Here is an 18,974-nt window from a genome sequence, read left to right as displayed (position 1 = left end):
GGACATAAGACACTGGGGAATAGGGGAGGCTAGGGGACTGTCTAGGGCGGGGGGAAAAAATGGACACATATGTAATACCCTTTGTAATAAAAAATAAAATAAAAAAAAATAATAATAATAATCACTATTAAAAAAAAGCTAAAATAAGAGTAAAAATCAATGAAATTTCACATTCATATATAAATCACCCACTATAGGTAAGGCTGCAGGACAACAGGGGGTTTAAATTAACATTTATTGAGTAAGTCCATGTACAAGGCACCTCACTGCTTTTTGGGCATTCAATCCACAAACTAAGCCTATAAAGTTAGAACTGTTTTCCCTGTTTTTCAGATAAGAAATATTTTAGATAAGCTATTCAGATGACCAGAATCCAAATTTGCAAAGACAAAGCCCTTGCAATTTAACCGTCCTGCCTCAAAATTGGCAATATTTGGGAAACATGTAATAATTATCTTTGGATATCCTATATAATAAAACCCTAATATGCAAATTGACTGAACTGTGGAATGACTGATCGCTATGATGTGCACTGACTACCAGGGGGCAGACACTCAACCCAGGGCTTGTGGCGGGAGCCTCTCCTGCCTCTGCTGCAGGTGGGCGGTAAGGAGTGAGGAGTCCTGGACTGCAAGAGGGCACAGGCTGGGCTAAGACCCCCCTCTCCCCCCCAGCACATGAATTTCATGCACTGGGCTTCCAGTATAACAATATTTAACTTTAAGCAGTTAATTCTACAATATGGCAGTGATCGATTGCTATATAACAAATCATCCCAAAACTTAGTGGGTTATAGTAACAATCATATATTTACTCACAAATGTATCTATAAGCAATCTGGGCTGGACTCAGCTGGGCAGTTCTGCTAATCTCACAAGGTACCCCTTATGTTGTTGCAGTCAGCTGATGGTTAGCTAGGCTGGATGATCTAAGATAGTCTCACTCACATTTCTGCAAGTTGGTGTGACTGTCACCTGGGGTGCCTCAGTTCTCCTTTACATGGTTTCTCATTCTCTAGCAGGTTAGACGACTTTTTCCACATAATGACAGAAGCATTCTAATAGCACGAAAACAAAAGAGCAAGGGCTCTTAATGCCTAGCTTCAGAAATTACTAGTAGTGTCTCTGCTGCCACATTCTAGTGGTCAAAGAAAGTCATAAGGCCAGCCTAGACCCAAATGGTAGAGAGACAGATTCTACCTCTCAATGGGGAGAGTGTCCATATTGCATTGCAAATGGGGCATTAACTCAGGGACCTGTGTTTCTTTGGAGATCATTATTGTAACAATCTACAATACATATGCATATGGCATATGTACAACTGATTGCTTTTCTGTTTTTGTTAAGTCCTAGGCACAAGGACTATTCAGGTGTTCTTTGGAGAGCAGGGACCAAGCCATCATGTGGAATCAGTGTTCTGAGATCTACAGTGGGTGGATCACATAGTTGGATCTGAATGTGGTTTCCATTTGTGTGGGTTACACACCACCTATAGTCATCAGCACACTCCAGTAGGAAGCTTGATCACAGCCCATATTTCAAATGATTTGGGATCCAACCCAAACACTCTAGTTCTAAATGAGTTTAGAGTGGAAACAGATGAACATTTGAAAAACACTTTTTTTTCTAAAAGAGTATGTCTAGAAATAAACTCTGGAAATAAGTGATATGGGAGCAGAACTTACATATTTTCTAACTATTAGAAATGCAGGCTCTACAACGTAATAGTCATTCCACTGACCATCATCTTCTCTTAGTTGACTTGTTCCTTCTTTACATACTAATTCAGTAAGTATGATCAACGGCTGTGATGTGACTAGCTCTGTGAATTTAAGCAATCTCTTTCTTTGGTACCTTTCTGTATCTTTCAGGGAGAGACTCACCTTTTCCTCTGTGCCCACCCCTTAACCTACAGCAAGAAAGGCAGTAAAGCAAAGCATGTGAGGTGAAAAGTGGTAGGAGAGAAGGTCAGTGAGATCACAGGGTGGTAGAACATGTAGAGTCTTGTAGGCTAAAGTAGGACTAGAAATTTTACTCTGAGATGTAAAGCCATTAGGAAATTCAAAAAAAAGAGTAATAAGACCTTAATTTTTTATGTAAAAATTAGACTATGCGCAAGGGTGGAAGCTAGAAGACAACTGGGTAATTTAGATGATTTTAGACCAAATAATTGAAGTGGAATCCCTTAGATGTAATCAGACTTGGGATTAATTGTGAAGTTAGAGAAAAACAAGATTTGCTGAATGATTGGATATAGGATGTGAGAGGTAAACAAAAGTCAAAAATTAATCCTAGTTCTTTGATCTAAACACCCAGTTAAAAATTAGTTCCATGAATGTATATATGGGATATTATGGAATAGATAACCTGGGACAAAGTTGGAACTAGAGACAAAATACATCTGAGTCACCAGTGTACTGATGTTTTTTCAAGCCACAGGACTGGATGAAATAACTTAGAGAGTGAGTATAGACAGAGGAAATGCCAACATTTACATGTTAAGAAGAAGAGAAGGATACACAGAAAAGGAATGGTCAAGAGGTAAGAAAAATAGGAAGAGTACAGAGTTTCAAGTCAAGCAAAGAGCTTACAAAAGATGGAGTATACAAGGATTTTAATCTCTGCATGTCCTTGCCAACACTAGTTACCTTTTTTGTTTCTTTGTTAATAGTCATCCTAACAGGTATGAGGTGATATCTCATTGTAATTTGTACCTGATAATCATTTTTCTGATAAGTAATGTTGTTGAACATCTTTTCATATATCTGTTGGCTATTTTTAAGTCTTCTTTGGAGAAATGTAAAATGGTACATGGAAAATAGTATGGGGTTCCTCAAAAAATTATAAATAAAACTACCATACAATAGGGTCTTATACTTCAGGGTATATATACAAAAGAACTAAAATCAGGATCTTGAAGAGATATTTGCACTCCCATGCTCACTGCCACATTATTTAAAATAGCTAAGATATGGAAACAATCCAAATGTCTATCAACAGATGAATGAATAAAGAAAATGTGGTATATACATAAAGTGGAACATTATTCAACTTGAAAAGGAAGAAAATCTTGCCATTTGCAACAACATGAATGAATCTGGAGGACATTTTACTAAACTAAATAATTAGTCACAGGAGGATCAAAACTGCATGATTTCACTTATAAAGTATTTAAATATTCAAACTCATAATAGCAGAGAATGCAATAGTGGGACCAGAGAGTGGGGAAAATCAGGAGTTTTTCAATGGGTATAAAGTTTCAGTTATTCTAAATCAAAGTTATAGAGATTTGTTGTACAAATAGTGCCTATAGTTAACAATATAAGTATTGTGCATTTCAACATTTGTTACAAGGGTAGATCTCATATTAAATGTTCTTACTGCAAAACAAACAACAAAAGCAAAGGGTTATAAGGAAACTTGTGTAGAAACACATGTATACAAATAATATATTTAAAGTGTTGTATGATGGCCCTGGCTGGAGTGGCTCAGTTGGTTGGGCATTGTCTCTTGCACCAAAAGGTTGCCAGTTTGATTCTGTCAAGGTACATGCCCTGGTAGGGGTGTGCGGGAGGCAGATAACTGATGTTATGCTCTCATATTGATATTTCTCTCTCTCCTTCTCCCTTCCTCTCTCTCTCTTTCTAAAAAAGAAAAAAAAACAATAAAAAAATTAAAGTGCTGTATGATGGAGTACCCTTCATGTGCAAATATAGATGAGTTCTTTTTAGTTCTTTTCTTTCTTGACTAGCTTTATCTGATCTCTGGTCTTGGTCAGTCAAACCAAGGTTTCATTATCATCTACCCACTCTTTTAAAAAACCAGATCATAACGGTGATCACTAGGGAACCACATGTGATGTGAATACGACTTTTTCAGTTATCGAAGTACTTTTACAGCCATACGGCAGATGGCCCTCCACAAACTGGCAGGTTGACAGGACTGATAGGACCATATTCAGTTGAGAAAAATGAGCCTCATAATAACAGAGCAACCAATCAGTCAGATTGAAACAGTAACCCTGACTCCCATGTGGTCAGTTTCTACTGCTTCCCTATACTGCCTAGCATGATGCTTTGCACTTGGCAGAATTGAGCGCCAGGACTTCTGCCTCCCTCTGCTCTTTTACTGAGTTCCATTAAGGCCAATCCATTGATTTCATTGCCCACCTGAAAAGGAAATCAAACGGAAGGGGCCAACTTCTTATTGAGGGCTGGAGAGGGAATAGCACCTGCTGCTTGAAAAGAGAACCTGAGATTTGCTGGGGAAATGCAGGTATGACTGAGATGGTAGGAGCTCAGGAAACAAGGTAAGAATTAATGTCAAGTAAAAACCAATATTCCTGAGACAATAAATCTCCTCTGCACAACTCTGACTCCAGAGCAGGCTTGCATTGGTTTCACATGGAGAGCCTTGAACTGAACATGACAGTTAGAAGACTGTAATACACAGGAATTATAAATAAAATTATGATATGTTTAAGGCCAAATGACAGAGCCTAGAAAAAATCAGTGCATTTGGTACAGTAAAGTGAAGAGAGAAAAGCTTGAAGTCGGACATATTTGAGCTGGAATCCTGATCCTGTCACTCACCAGCTTTGTGCCTTTGGGAAAGTTGCTTCATATCCCTGAACCTTAGTTTTCTCATCAATATAATACAGTGTTATAAGTATTAGAAGTAATTTTCTCTGTAAAGAGCAAAGCCTGGCAGAAATGTCAAATGTAATATTTTGCTTAAATCTGGTGCTCACTCATGTACCTAGAAGTAACACAGGACCCTACATATTTTTAAGGGCTAATTCCACCAGTCATTTCCAATGAAAAAGTCCTCCCTGATCCTGCATGTAGAATTCAAGTCTCCCTCCTCTGGGTTCCTGCAGCTTCTTGCACAGAATTCTACTCTTGCATTTACCATTCCATATGCTAATTATGACAATTCTGTGTCTGTTTCATCTGCTCATTCAGCATTATATTCTCAGGCTGTGGCACTTAGTAGGTACTCAGTAAATGTTGAGTAAATAAATGAACAATGTCTTTCCTAATAGACAGTGAGTTTCCCCAAGCAGCAAGTAGGTGTCATTCTAGTATTTAATACTTATGAGAACAGTGAGCAGGCCTATGTTCTGCCTATTGATCAGCGATGCAACATCAGTAACTGAGGCAGTTACTATGGTTGAATGAGTGGAGTCTGTATATCTAGTACCCAGTCTAGGACCTGAAACAAAATCGATGCTCATGAATGTTTGTGGAATGAATAAACAAATGAATGAAACCTTTCTTCTTGAATTGGTCCTGTCACTGAAGTAGGTAGAGCCATCTGCTTGGGGGTAACTGGAGAATAGTCAGTCATTAGAGGATAAATGTCAGCTAGAGATGGGGCTGCAGAGTTCCATCTAGACCAAGTCAAATCTTGGTTGTGAGAGCTAGAAGGATGTTTAAAGACTACCCAGTCATCTAATGCTGGTACAACTAACTCTCTTCTGTTTTTCACTCAAATATGTGGGCTTCTATATTTTTGTTGCCATAGTGCTAGGAGCAATGGGAAATCATTAAAATATTTTAAGCAGGTTTGCCTTTTTCAAAGATCAGTGTTGCTGCAGTATTGGGAATATCACTGAGGAGACTAGTGCAGTAGCTCAATGAAAAATAATAGTAATTCGAACTGTAGGATGACAATGGAGATAGGAAAAAACATACATATTCAAGAGATATTTAAGAGATAAAAGCAACAGGTCATGATGATAAATTATATATGGAAGTTAAAGAAATAAATGGGTTAGGAATGCCAGTGGCATGTCTCTATTATTTTAAATGTGTTTTTATTTATTTTAGAGAAAGAGAGGAAGGGAGAGGGAGAGAGAGAGAGAATCTTTGATTGGCTGCCTGCTGCCTCCTATATGTCTCTTACTGGGATTGAGCTCACAACCAGGGCGTGTGCCTGACTAGGAATCAAACTGGTGACCTCTTGATTCATGGGCCGATGCTCAACAACTGAGCTATACCAGCTAGGCAAAACACTAGCCCTGTTTAATTTGTTTTGGTATTGCCAGTGCCTTAATTGGGCCTGGAATATCGTGCATAGTTGGTGAAAGTTTGTTGGAAGAAGGAAAAAATCATTGCCCAGCAAGCAGCAAACAGAAGGAGCAATATTCACAGATCAGTACCAGAAGAGGGAGTCCATTGGATTTTAGGTACTGGGCTGGAATTCATGGGAAGGACTGGCAGTAAAAGGCAGCACTAGATAGCCTTACCAAGGGAAGAGCTCAGACACAGAGAAACAGCCAGACTTGGTGTATAAGGTAGTACCTCTGTCTTAGAAAGAAGACTAAGGAATTAGTTATGAGTTATGATGAAGCTATTGAAACAGTTATAAGTTCAGGTTTGGGTCAGAATGCAGGTTCTAACCCCGAGTCTGTCTCTTCTGTGTGACATCCTTTGGGCAGTTATTTAACATCTTCTAATCTCAGTTTCCTTATCTGTTATAGTGGGGTAATAATAGCACCAATCTCACATGGTAGCTAGTAAGATTAAATGGCATAATGCACTTATCAATAACTAGCAATGTCCTACTCCCCAATAAACACTAGCTAGCAAAAAATATAAAAGGTCCAGACTAGAAGGAAAATGACAATAATAATAGCAACTGCCACTTATTTAATACCTTCTATATAGTAGGCTATTTTCAAAGATGAGGAGACTAAGACTCAGAGAGGTTAAATAACTTGCAGGTAGGAGGTAGAAAATTCAAAGCCAAGTCTGTCTAAACTTCAAGGCTCATGCTGCACTGCTAAATGTACTTAATTATTTGAACGGGGTCCCCTTTGGCCCTTAACCAACCAGGGCCTTGATATATCTATTGCTAAAGGTACTAACCCAAAAGATAAGGATCACAATTTCCAGGTGAAGGTAGTGAGGCAGGCAGAATATGGCACCCTGCAGAAAGGCACCCTACATTCACACAGTCCATGAACCAATAGCAGCATGAGCCACATACATGGGACATGCACTCCATAATTCATTCTGGAAAATGGATAATTATAGGAAGTTGTCAGATTCAATAGGCAAATGCTGGGGAAATAAAAACAAATTATTTGAGAGCTAATATTTGTTCAGGCAGACATCTGTCTTCTGTTAGAGGATTTAGGGATGTTTTTCAACAGAAAGTTTAAAATATGGTTTGAAATAAACCTCTCATCAGCATGGTCTGCAGGGGAGCCAAATTTTTGCTCTCAGTGGGTCTCCTCAAACTCATGGAGGGCTGGTCCCCACAGCTACTGAGGCAAGGGAAGTAGGAGACATATTTAGGCTAATAGACAAACCAAGCTGTCCTCCTCCTCACAATGCACTTTCCACTCCTGGGAGACCGTGATCCACACACCTCCACTTATGCCCAACTCATTCCCACCTCCACAGCCTTGTACACACTGTTCCCACGGATGTCCTCCTCCCTCTGCCTTGCTTTTCCAAACGCATCTTTAAGCTCCCAGGTTCTTCAGAAAACCTTCCCCACATGCTTCATCCCACACTAGGATCCAATAACACTTGGCATCTGAGCCGCATGATCTGGAACTTGATCATCTACTGCAACTTTGGTGTTAAGAGAAAAGAATAGCACATTCAGTCAGAAGAATTAATCCTCAGCCACAGCTTTGCCACTTCCTGGCTGTGGGGACTTGAGCAAGGCATACATATATCTTGGAGTCTCAATTATCTCCTCCATAAAATGAGAATACTAATACCTACTCATGGGGCTATTGCCTAGGTCCGTGGTCGGCAAACTGCGGCTCACGAGCCACATGCGGCTCTTTGGCCCCTTGAGAGTGGCTCTTCCTAAGCCTTAGGAGTACCCTAATTAAGTTAATAACAATGAATCTACCTATATAGTTTAGGTTTAAAAAATTTGGCTCTCAAAAGAAATTTCAATCATTGTACTGTTGATATTTGGCTCTGTTGACTAATGAGTTTGCCGGCCACTGGCCCAGGTTGAATGCATTTAAAGCAGCACTCAAGATAAACTTTTCAGATTGAGTCTAGTGCTGTCTAGTGACCTCATCTAAGTGTGTATTATCTTCTCAGGAACAGATATTATACTCTCTTCCCCCCTTCCTCAGAATAACAATATGCTTAGCTGCATTCTCTCCTTTTTCTCTATATTCCTACATGTCATATAAGACACTCAGATGCCCCAGACCACTGAGGACCCTGAGTCAGTGCCACAGTGAATTTGGCCAATGGGATTTCTAAACCTGCCAGGGAGATGATTGTACCAAAGTTGAGAAATATTAGAAGACAGGAGCACTGGCTTTCCCTAGGGGGACCCTAGAATTCAAGTCACAAATTAGGCTGAGGGCAGCAAGACCTGCGCAGTGGTAGTTGTTTCTTTTAATATCAGGTGGCTTCCAGAGGCTGTGGGTACAAACCTGGCTACATGCCCTGGATGATTACATTCAGCAGTGATCAAACAAGGGGAATGGGGTAAAAACGCTCAACAGATGAGCCCAGTTTCTAGGGCACTATTGGAACCCCACACCAACTCAGACAGGGACAAAAGGCCAGGGAAAAAATGACCACCTCAGAAGTGAATACTGAAAACTAGCAGGAAGCTATACTAGATGGCAGAGTTCTAGGCAGAATGAACCTTTTCTCCTCTGGGTTCCCTTAGCACAGTCTCTACTTTACAACTATCCGCTATTAACTCTACCACGGGCAGGCTAGAATTTAGTTTGGGTACCTTGTACCCACCACGGTGTAAATGCTTGAGCCAGGTAGACCTACCCTGCCACTTAATAACAATCTGGTCTTGTTCAGTCACCTAACCTGTTTGGATGTCAACTCCTTCATCTATTTGGTGGGGCTAATAATATGCTTTGTCCTGGTTATTTAATTGATACTGGAAGCTTGACATGAAATAGCAAATGTGAAAGTGATTTATAAACTGTGAAGCATTAGAAAGATTATTTTTATTCATTACATCTCATCTTTCAAATAAGGCGATAAATCCCAGCAGGTGCAAGCTGTTCTTTATTTGTCATCTGATCCTTACATCCAGGGGCATAAAGAAGGGGGCCATTAATAGTTTCGCTGCCCTTAAGCCAGACACTGTGCTAGGAATCTTACATGCATCATACAATTTTGTTTAATTCTCCTAATAACTGTCCTTTTTTAGCTCTCTCTAGATCTGGCTACCTCCCAGGAAATAACAGATACTAAGTAAATATTTCTGGATTAAAATACTATAGTTCCACTTTTCACATTTTGGGATTTCAATGATGTAGTGAGAGAAGAGAAGTGGTATGAGGGGTATAATTCTGTTAATGAGTGACAAAATGGCAGTGACCACCAAGGAAGCAGGGAGTACTGACTCTGTTTCTAAATATAATCTTACCATCTATTCTACTGGAAAGTGCTGAATTTTTGCTTCTAAGCCAGAACAAAAGTAGAGGGGTGATTCTCTTGCCTAAGGAAGCCTCCTGGCCACAAGGTGATGTTTTACTAACATCCATGTTCAATCCTAAGGGTCACATAGAAATTTAGAAATCCATCTCTATTTGAGAGGGGATTTGGGGGAGATTGTACTTTGCTTAATATATATATATATATATATCCTCTATGTGCAATTAAACACAAATCAGAAAAGGTTCTACTTCCTTTTAGTTCTCTTTGAGTATTTGATTTTTGACTTCACTGGCCTGGCATTTCTTATTTCCCTTTCATGTCAGCACATAATCACTGTTCCTGCAGCCAACTAGTTTCTTCACTGCCCACAAATATGGCATGCTTATACTAAGAATTCCTGAGATTGCCTCCTATTATGTGCCTGCCTCTGTTTGGCCTCTTACAATCTATTCTCCTTATAGTCTCCTTATTCTCCTTATAGTGTATTTCTGATCATGCCTTCCTCTCCCCTTATGTAGTTCCCCATCACATTTGGAATCAAGAGTAAATTCCTTAGTATTCTGAGCTATCTTTCTTCTGTCCTAACCTTCCCCCCATATTCACAACGTAAACATGTCTATGAAATGGTCACATGTCTGACTTTTACTGACAAACTGGCTGTTTTTGAACCTTACTTGTTTTTTCTCACTTTAATGCTTTACAGAAACTAACAAATATGCGGTTCCTCTCTATATGTAAACAGTTCTTACACTTCTTCAGGAATCAGCCGAAGCACTGTGGTCCCACGGAAGACTTCACTGAACTCTTGTTCTGTAGCCTCCAACCCACCTTCTCAGGGATGAATTGGTTCTGCTTGCCAGTACTCTCAGAGCCTCCAGCATCCTATGACAGCATTTCCCATTCCACGTGGTAGATCTTTGGGTTGTTTTATGTGTGTGTGTGTTTAAATATATTTTTATTGATTTCAGAGAGGAAGGGAGAGATAGAAACTTCAATGATGAGAGAGAATCATTGATCAGCTGCCTCCTGCATGCCTCCTACTGTGGATTGAGCCTGCAACCTGGGCATGTGCCCTGGACCAGAATCGAACCTGGGACCCAACGCTCTACCTGCTGAGCCAAACAGGCTAGGGCAGATCTTTGATTTCTGACAGAATCCCAAGTTTAAAAATATAGACTTCCTGACTGAGCTACTTTGTTACAGATGGAGAAACTAAGACCCAGCGAGGTGAAGTGACTTGCTCAAGGTCTGGGACTAGAATCTTGATTCTCAGCAAGTACTCCAAACACCAAAGATAAGTAAAAGAAGGAAGCTCTCAAGTATCTCATGTACAAGATCTCAGACACAGAACTGCATATAACTGGATCTTTCACACACAGTGATCCTCTGAGCCACTTCTCATATAATCATTTGCTCTTGTCACTGTTCTAACAGAGGAGGCTGAGCTCTGAGAGTCCAAGGTCCCCAAGGTAAGCCAGGGCAGAGTGGGGATTCTGTGCACGTCCTCTGTCTTAGATACAGTGCTCTCCCATCACTTAGGCCATGCTTTGCCCTCATTCGAATCACTCAAGACTGTTCTAACTGCTGTAGGAAAAATAATGCAAGAAAAAGGGGGTAAAGGATTTCACCAAATATAGCCTACGAGGCAAAATTATTCTGTACTCAGCATACTGAACATGCACCACTAAATGGAGATCTGAGCAGAAATGAGGAAAAGGAGCATCAGCAGATGAGATCTGTTTGCAGAAACCCTATCAGCACAGTTCCCATAGACATGGGCGCAAATGTCATGATATACAGGTTGCTGGGAACCAGGATGCTAATTAGGGCAAAGATGTCTCTTCCTAGACAGAGTTTGGTGCCATTGCAATGTCCTTTAAGAATAACTTTTGACCTTCTGTGATAGGTTTCTGTAAAAACTTACATTTAAATGTCAGTGTTTCAATAAAATTACCTCACTTTTGTGCAGTATAGAGAATAAGAACATGAGCTTTTGCAAAATCAGACAGAGAGGCTCTCACACATTTGGCTTGCCACTGACATGGTGCATGGCCTGAGCTTCTATGAACCTTAGTGGCCTCATTTAAAAGATGAAGGCAATGATAACTGTCATGAGATTGTAACACGGTGTTGGAGGTAAAGCACCTGGCAACCTGGCAGAGAACACGCTACGTGATAGAGCTTCCCTTTATCTGCTTCTACAAATTATAATGTTGTGCCAAGTGTTTTCATGTGTATTTGATCCTCACGAGCATCCTGTGAGTTTAATAAGACAGGTGCTATTTTCCCTCTTTACAGACCCAAGAATTCTACATGACTGGCTTAGAAGCCTCTAGTTAATAATTAGGTGAACTGGGAACTAAACCCAGGTTTTCCTAATCGATGTTGTGCTCCATTTATTCATTCAACAAATATGCACATACCAGGTTCTGTGGACATGGGAGTAAGAGAGACCAAGTCCCTGTCCCCATAGAAATCCCTCTTGACGTAACAGACTCTACAGAAAAGGGCATAGGAAGTAGCTGTTGAAGCAGAGATGCCTTGCCACAGACACTACAGGACGAGCCAACTCCAAGCAAACCATGACAGCTCTTGTTTCAGTCCCAGCTGCTAAGGTGGGATCCAAAAATATGACTGAGTGGTACCACTTGTCCAAAGGGCCAGTTCCATGTCACCACAAGAATACAACAAACCCTCTTCCCCTCTCTCCACACTTGGAACAGGCTATGATGTTACTTTAGAAATGTTTCGATGTGTCTATAGAGCTATTTTAGCATTCTCTTAGTTATACCAATCAACACTTCAAAACAAGAGAAACTTGGACATATGTTCTTCCTGATCATGCCTCACATTGAACTAAAACAGTCTTAACACATTAAAAACACGAAGGAAGTTCTTGCTACTTCCCCTCACACCTCCCTGCCTCATAACCCAGTTTAGGGACTGATTTTACTTGGCTTATGCAATGCCTTGCCTAGTTCCCTGCCCTCACATCTCTTTCCTCCCTAAAACTGGGGCTCCTTGACTCAGTCTCATCCTTGCAAGTATTTAAGGATCCTTCATCTTCAAATCAGTCTCATCTGGTTCTGTGTCTCAATTCCATGCCATGTCCTGGTGACCAGTTAATTCAAAATAAGCTGTGGCCCCTTGAGCCCCATTTCCTGGCACTTTCCTTGTAACCTCATGAGCTTTCTCCTTGTACCCCTGCCTCCATACGGCTTCAGCTTTTCCCCCATTCCTGCCCCTGAGACTAGAGTGCCCCTCTGCTCCATACCATGGCCTGTCCCAATCTGGACATAATCTCCCTTTCCAGCCTTATGCCCTTCCCTCTCTTTCATATAAGTGTTGGAATTAGTCAACATGAGACAATGGATCCCTAACATCCTCTGCCCCTCCCCAATACAAACATATGTCTTAATGCCTACATTCATACTCCCTTGTACCTGAAATAACCCCATCTAACTTTGGCCTTCAGAACTCCTGGTCAACTCATTCTTCAAGAATAAGAAAAAATATGCCCTGCCCTATGCCCTCCAACACTGGGTAAATAAAGCAGGAAAACTGTCTAGTGAGAATGAAAGAGTATAAGCTTTACTTGTGTAATAGTACTTGTCCCTAGCCTTGTGGTCCTTGGGAAGTTCAGTGAACCCTCTGAACCTCAGTTACCTCATCTGTAAAATGGTGATAATAATCCCAACCCTACATGGTGGTAATACCACATGCATGGCACATTGCAGGTGCTCAATAAATGACAGCTATTGTCAGAGAAGAGGGTATGTACACAGACAATTGCCGAAGGACTTGGAATGTGATGTGTACCACAAGATTCCAGAGGAGGAGAACTCTCATCTATTTGCTAGGCTCATGGAAGGTTTTATTTTTTTAAATATATTTTTATGCTTTTAGAGAGGGAGAGAGAGAGAGAAAAACATCAATGATGAGACAGAATCATTGACTGGTTGCCTCCTGCATGCCCCCACTTGGGATTGAGTCCACAATCTGAACATGTGCCCTAGACTGGAATCAACCCCGGGACCCTTCAGTCCGCAGGCCGACACTCTATCCACTGAGCCAATCCGGCTAGAGCTGGAAGGTTTCTTTAGGGCAAAACATTTAAACTCAGCTTTGGAAAAGAGTTACAATATCAACATAGAAAGACTACCAGAAAAAAACATTCTAAGAAGAAATAATGGAATAAGTGACAGCATACAAGTGAGAAAACATGGAGCAAAACTGAAAGATCAAATGACAGAGGTTGGCTAACACAGGAGAGGGAAGAGTCACCATGAGATATATTGCCAGAAATGGTTTTGCTGGAAATTCACACTATGTCATCTACATGGACAAATGCCTGATGGAATCTTGACATAAATCCTACCATCACCAGAAAACCTGTAAAACATACCAACACTTCTTTGGCATGGATCCATGAGAAGGTTTTGGTGAGAACATTTTGGCTTTGGCCAGTATTTATAAAAGGGATGAGTAAGATTCAGAACTTTTAGTACAAAGGGAAAGCTCAAAGCACCCACCCCTCCTGCCTTTTTTTGTTGTTGTTGAGACACAGCAGCCTTTTTGGGGCTTTATTAGAAAATTCTCGTGCCAGCTGTCTCTTTTCTTTGACTCACATTCACACAATATGCCTCTCTCTTAGATCTTGTCAGCTCTGCACTCAGACACTAATCAGTTTTCTGGAATAGAAAACCCAATGGAATATTAAAATTGGAAAGAGAAGCTTGTTGACTTAATTTCGCCAAAGTGCATCACAACATACTGCAATGTTGTAAGAATGAATATTCAAATAGGAATTCAGTCATGGGGAAATTAATTAAGGAAAATGTTATTGCTAATATTGCTTTTTATACATATACATAGATATATACATATACAAATGCAGAGTCACACAACCATCAATGGGCTCCAGTGTTAACAATAATAAAAGTTAAACATTTATGAAAGTCAAATGTTCAAGACCTCTTGGTGGATTGGTCTTAAAAATTTTAACGACTGTCCTAAAAAGCTGTTTTGAAAAACAAATTCCACCATGCAACTCCTTTGCTTAAAACTCTCCAATAGATCTGAAACCTGCTTCAGAACAAGGCAACAATCTTCAGGGCCACAATATTCACTGGGTGGCTTCATCTTATCTTACTTGCTTGCATTCTCCCACATAAGTGGTGTTCTTACAAACATCCCTGACTCGCACACACTGTCACATTCTCTGACCCTTTCTTACTACAGTTTAGTGTCACTTCCTCCTCCCTCAGCTAGAGAAAGGGGCTTTGCTGTGTTATTCCTTATCACACTTGGCCTAGTGCTAGTTAGCAGCAAACACTATGCACCTACTCAATGCTAGAGACCATGCCAGGTAATTGCATACTTGATTGTCACAGTCTGTTTACTTGGCTGCTCACCGGCTAGATAGTACATTCACTGGTTGATTGAATGAATATTATATAACAGCATTATGCTCAGCACTGGGTTTCTGTGGCAAAAAAAAAAAAATAGTCTCAGTGCTCAGACAAGTTGTAGTGTAATGATATAGATAGTTATTATATATCCTTTGAGTAATAATCTTTATACTCCCTAACACCTAAAGATTTCTTGAATGAACAAATTTTTTAAATTAATGAATAAGTGGACAGATATGGTGTTCTATACTATGGAACTTGATCAGAGCAACACAGATTCCAGAACATAAAATTAAAAAAACAACAACACAATTTGATATATCAGTAAGAAAACAGAATTTGGAATCAAAATACTGATATTGGACTTACTAAATGCATGACTTGGAGCAAGCCTCCTATCCTTGGTGAGCTTTAATTTTCTAATTTGTGAAATACTGACATGTTGGTTTAGAAAGCACTCAAAGTTTTCACTCCTATTGTCATGCCCCAGGCACAGAATCATGGAAAAACACAGTTAGAATACTATTGCAGGGGACATAGATTTCAGGGCCAATCCTGATCAATTGGCAGTTGCTTTCTGGAGCAGTATGTTGAGAAAGTTGCTGAGATTGAATCCAGATTTATTAAGAAGTATTGTAATCAATTACCAATGTCTGCCCATGAGGGCACAGGAGAATGCTATGCATGTGGCAGGTTACTTGCTACCCCATAAGGAGTGGGTATCCATAGAAAGTTCCTAATTAAATGAGTGGCAGAAATCTGGACACAGTATGGAATGGAATGGAATGGAATGGAATAGAATAGAGAGAAGAGAAGAGAACTGCAGACTGGCTAACTGGACTGTCAGAGAGAAGCCATCTTTTCACATAATCCTCATAAGCTATTTAGGGTAGTCTGTCTTCTGTTATAGTTGTCTAGGCCTGCTATTTTTTCTTCTAGACTATAAATGCCTTATTCCTGGCACATAGAATAGGATTGATAATGTTTGTTGGAAGAATGACTGAATGAATAAATAAGTAAATGAGTGAATGAATACACAGCACTCTGCTTATTCTCTGTATGACTTTGAACGTATTCATATCAAACTGTAATTTGACATGATACTCAATGGTTTACAGAGCACATCCACCTCCATTAGCTCATTTGAAACTTACCACAATCCAGAGAGGTGGACAATGCTATGACTATTTAAAAATGAGGAAGCTGGGGCTCTGAGATTAAGAGGTCTTGTTTGTATTTATCCTATTTGGTTAACAGTTTCCTATCAGTGAAAAGGGGAGGAATAAATATTAACTTACCTCACTGATTTGTAGTAAAGTTCAACCCATTGTAAACTAAAAAGCACTATTTGAATATAAGGCAGGATCTCAATAACACTTTGTGGGGAACTTCGTATTCTTTAGCTTATTTCATTATCACAAAACCCTGAAAAAGTGTGTTTCAATACACAAATTTAATTGATGAGGAAATAAAGGCTCAAGCCCAAAGTCACTAAGTTATTAAGAGATAAAACTACAGTGTGTATCTAAAACCTATACTCTTTCCTCCAAGCAATACAACATTTTCTTCAACAGGACATTCCTGTTATAATTATACATTCTTTTTCTCTTCCTCCAAAGACTAAAGATGTTACCTGTGGCATATGGCATGTATAAACACAATTTGGTTCAAAAAGGACACGTTGCTAGCATGCATGTGATTCTTCAAAGAATTACACAAACTTGGAGAGGAGGAGTGACTAGAGGCAAATGAGCATGTGTACCAGAGATTAGGAAGATAAATTATTCTGGATCAACATGGCTGGGGCCGGGCCTGCCCATGGGTTTAAAGCTACACAGAAAATTTCTAGCATAAGCAGGGGTCACAAAAGGCCTGTGAAATGCTGCCTATTGAAATTCAAGCCTCACAAAATAATCCATAGCTCCCTTGTCTCCTCAGGGCCTGCAACTCTGGCCTTTGTTCCTGGGCCCACAGATGAGCCTTTATTTTATTGTTTTAGCAGAAAATATGGTTCCCTCAAGGGAAAGGGCTTGGATCTGAGCTTGATTTTTTATCAATCATAATTTAGAAATAAGCTATTGGTTTGACTTTGTATTAATCAGAGTCAAGGGTGGATTGTGCTCCTTTGGTCCCCTTTGTCCTTAATTAACAGCCATTGAATACCCATACTAATTAATGGGGCTGAGAGATATTTTGCCTCACCTTTCACCATAGTGGGTAATTAAAAGTCCCATTAACAAAACTGCTGCATTCATAATTTCCATAAACCTATTATGAAACAATAAACATGATTCTAGGATAGCTTTCCTTCCTCTCCCAACCTCCCTTCACTGTTCTTGTCTATTTCCATAAAGAATTGTACAGGGAAGGACAAACTAGTAAAGGATACATGTGGTAACTTTGTATCTGATCATTCGGGGCATGTAATTAACAGGAGAAATAAAATAAAGTGTTCTTGAGAAGAGAGAAGACCCAACTGAACTAGGAATGTGATATGGTCTTATAGGCCTGGAATTCTTGCCTCCTTTGGATTTTAATTTCAAAGAAAACTAAGAATTTTATTTTTAATTGAACTGGAAATTTCCATCCTCACTTTTACATTGGATGATCTGGCATTTTGGGCTCAACTGATTAAATAAATATTTCTATTAAATAAATATTGTGTTGAGCATAATAAATGAAATATGTAGAGATTAATCAGAAACAGTACCTGCCCTCCAAGAGTTTGCTATCTAATGGAATGGGAAGTCCCTTAAACAACCAATCTTTATGTTATGAGAAGGAAGAAGTCTCCACTTAGGAAACATTCTCTAAATCAATGTCTCTCACTTCCCAAGAGACTGGCAGCTTCTTGTAGATCCTCCCAACCTACCCCTATACTTTTCCAATCGTATCAATTATCACAAGGTGCTATCCAATCCATAATGAAGAAAAAAGCTTACAATAGCAACTAAATTTGTTTCAGTTCTGTATTCATGATGCTGGCATAATGGAACTCAATGAAAATCTACAGAATGAATAAATGAATGAATGAATGAGTATTTGAGTATCAGCCAACCATCTTAATAAATATAATAATCTTAATAGACAGAAGCAAAGCTTCAGAAAACTCACCTTTCATAAGTATCACTTATTTGATACTCATAGAAGCCCTTGCAAAAATAATAAGTTTATGAGGTAAAATTGTCCAAAGTGACTTATCCTAAACCTACTGTTCTTCCTCCTATAACATGTCTTCACTTTGTTTCCCCTTAAGCTCATCCTCTATTCAAGAATTTACCTGGGCCAGAGCCACTAATGACCCTTCTTTTCAGGATTCCCCACAAACCTCAACACTCAGAGAGCTAGTGTTTCTCAATCTGATATGTGCTTCTTTTTTTGTTCCTTTTGAACTTGAATTCTCAAACTCTCTCTCTCCAGTTGCCACTTGAAGACAACTTTTTGCTCTGTCTTATAATCTCCAGCCTCCATTTGCTCATAGTGAACCCACTGTAGTCATCATGATTGCTCAGTATAAAATTTAGCATGCATGCTAGGCCAGGTACTCCTTAGGGCTTTAAATCTTATATGCCCTTTTCTCCCCTACAGGGCTTCACATGTAGTAGGTGATCACTAATCATGAATTACTTTTCTTTGCAATGTCCTACCTGCAAAATCCTTCCTTGTAGAAATTCTACCCTCCAAGGAGTCTACAATTACTGTCTCCCTTTCTTCATTTGCTTTTTAACCCCATGCAGAAGGACTTCTACCATGAAAATTATTCTTTCTGAATTCTCCTGATGGCCCATCATCAGAGTTCTTTAGTGTCATTTTTAAATTTTACTTCTCTGAATCATTCCAAATGGTTTAGCAACCTCTATTTTAAAATACTCTCTTCAAACTTTATTTGGCAATAGTTGTTTAGGAACTGAGCTGGAGGGAGCATGAGCAGTGATATGGAGAGTGGGGCATGTTCATTGTCTCAACTGTGAGGATATTCACATGGGTGGATGCTATGTCCAGACTTAAAAAATTGCACACTTTCAGTATATGCAGTTTATTGTATATCAATTATAGCTGAACAAAAGTGCTTTAACAGTTGTTGTTTTTTAAGTCAGTTGGGAAAATAGTCTCTCCTGATTTTCTTTCTATTTATTTATTTATTTTTAATATATTTTATTATTTTTTAC

At 39.5% G+C, this 18,974-nt stretch overlaps 1 protein-coding gene across 1 annotated transcript in view; it reads right to left on the bottom strand.

Annotated features, from left to right (window-relative positions):
• Window positions 1–18,974, bottom strand: part of AGBL4 (ATP/GTP binding protein-like 4) — a 646,044-nt gene that overhangs the window by 522,554 nt on the left and 104,516 nt on the right. The window lies entirely within an intron of this gene.

The sequence above is a fragment of the Myotis davidii genome, unplaced genomic scaffold (assembly GCF_000327345.1).
Source record: "Myotis davidii unplaced genomic scaffold, ASM32734v1 scaffold539, whole genome shotgun sequence".
NCBI lineage: Eukaryota > Metazoa > Chordata > Mammalia > Chiroptera > Vespertilionidae > Myotis > Myotis davidii.
This window is presented reverse-complemented; position numbering and strand designations above follow the sequence as displayed.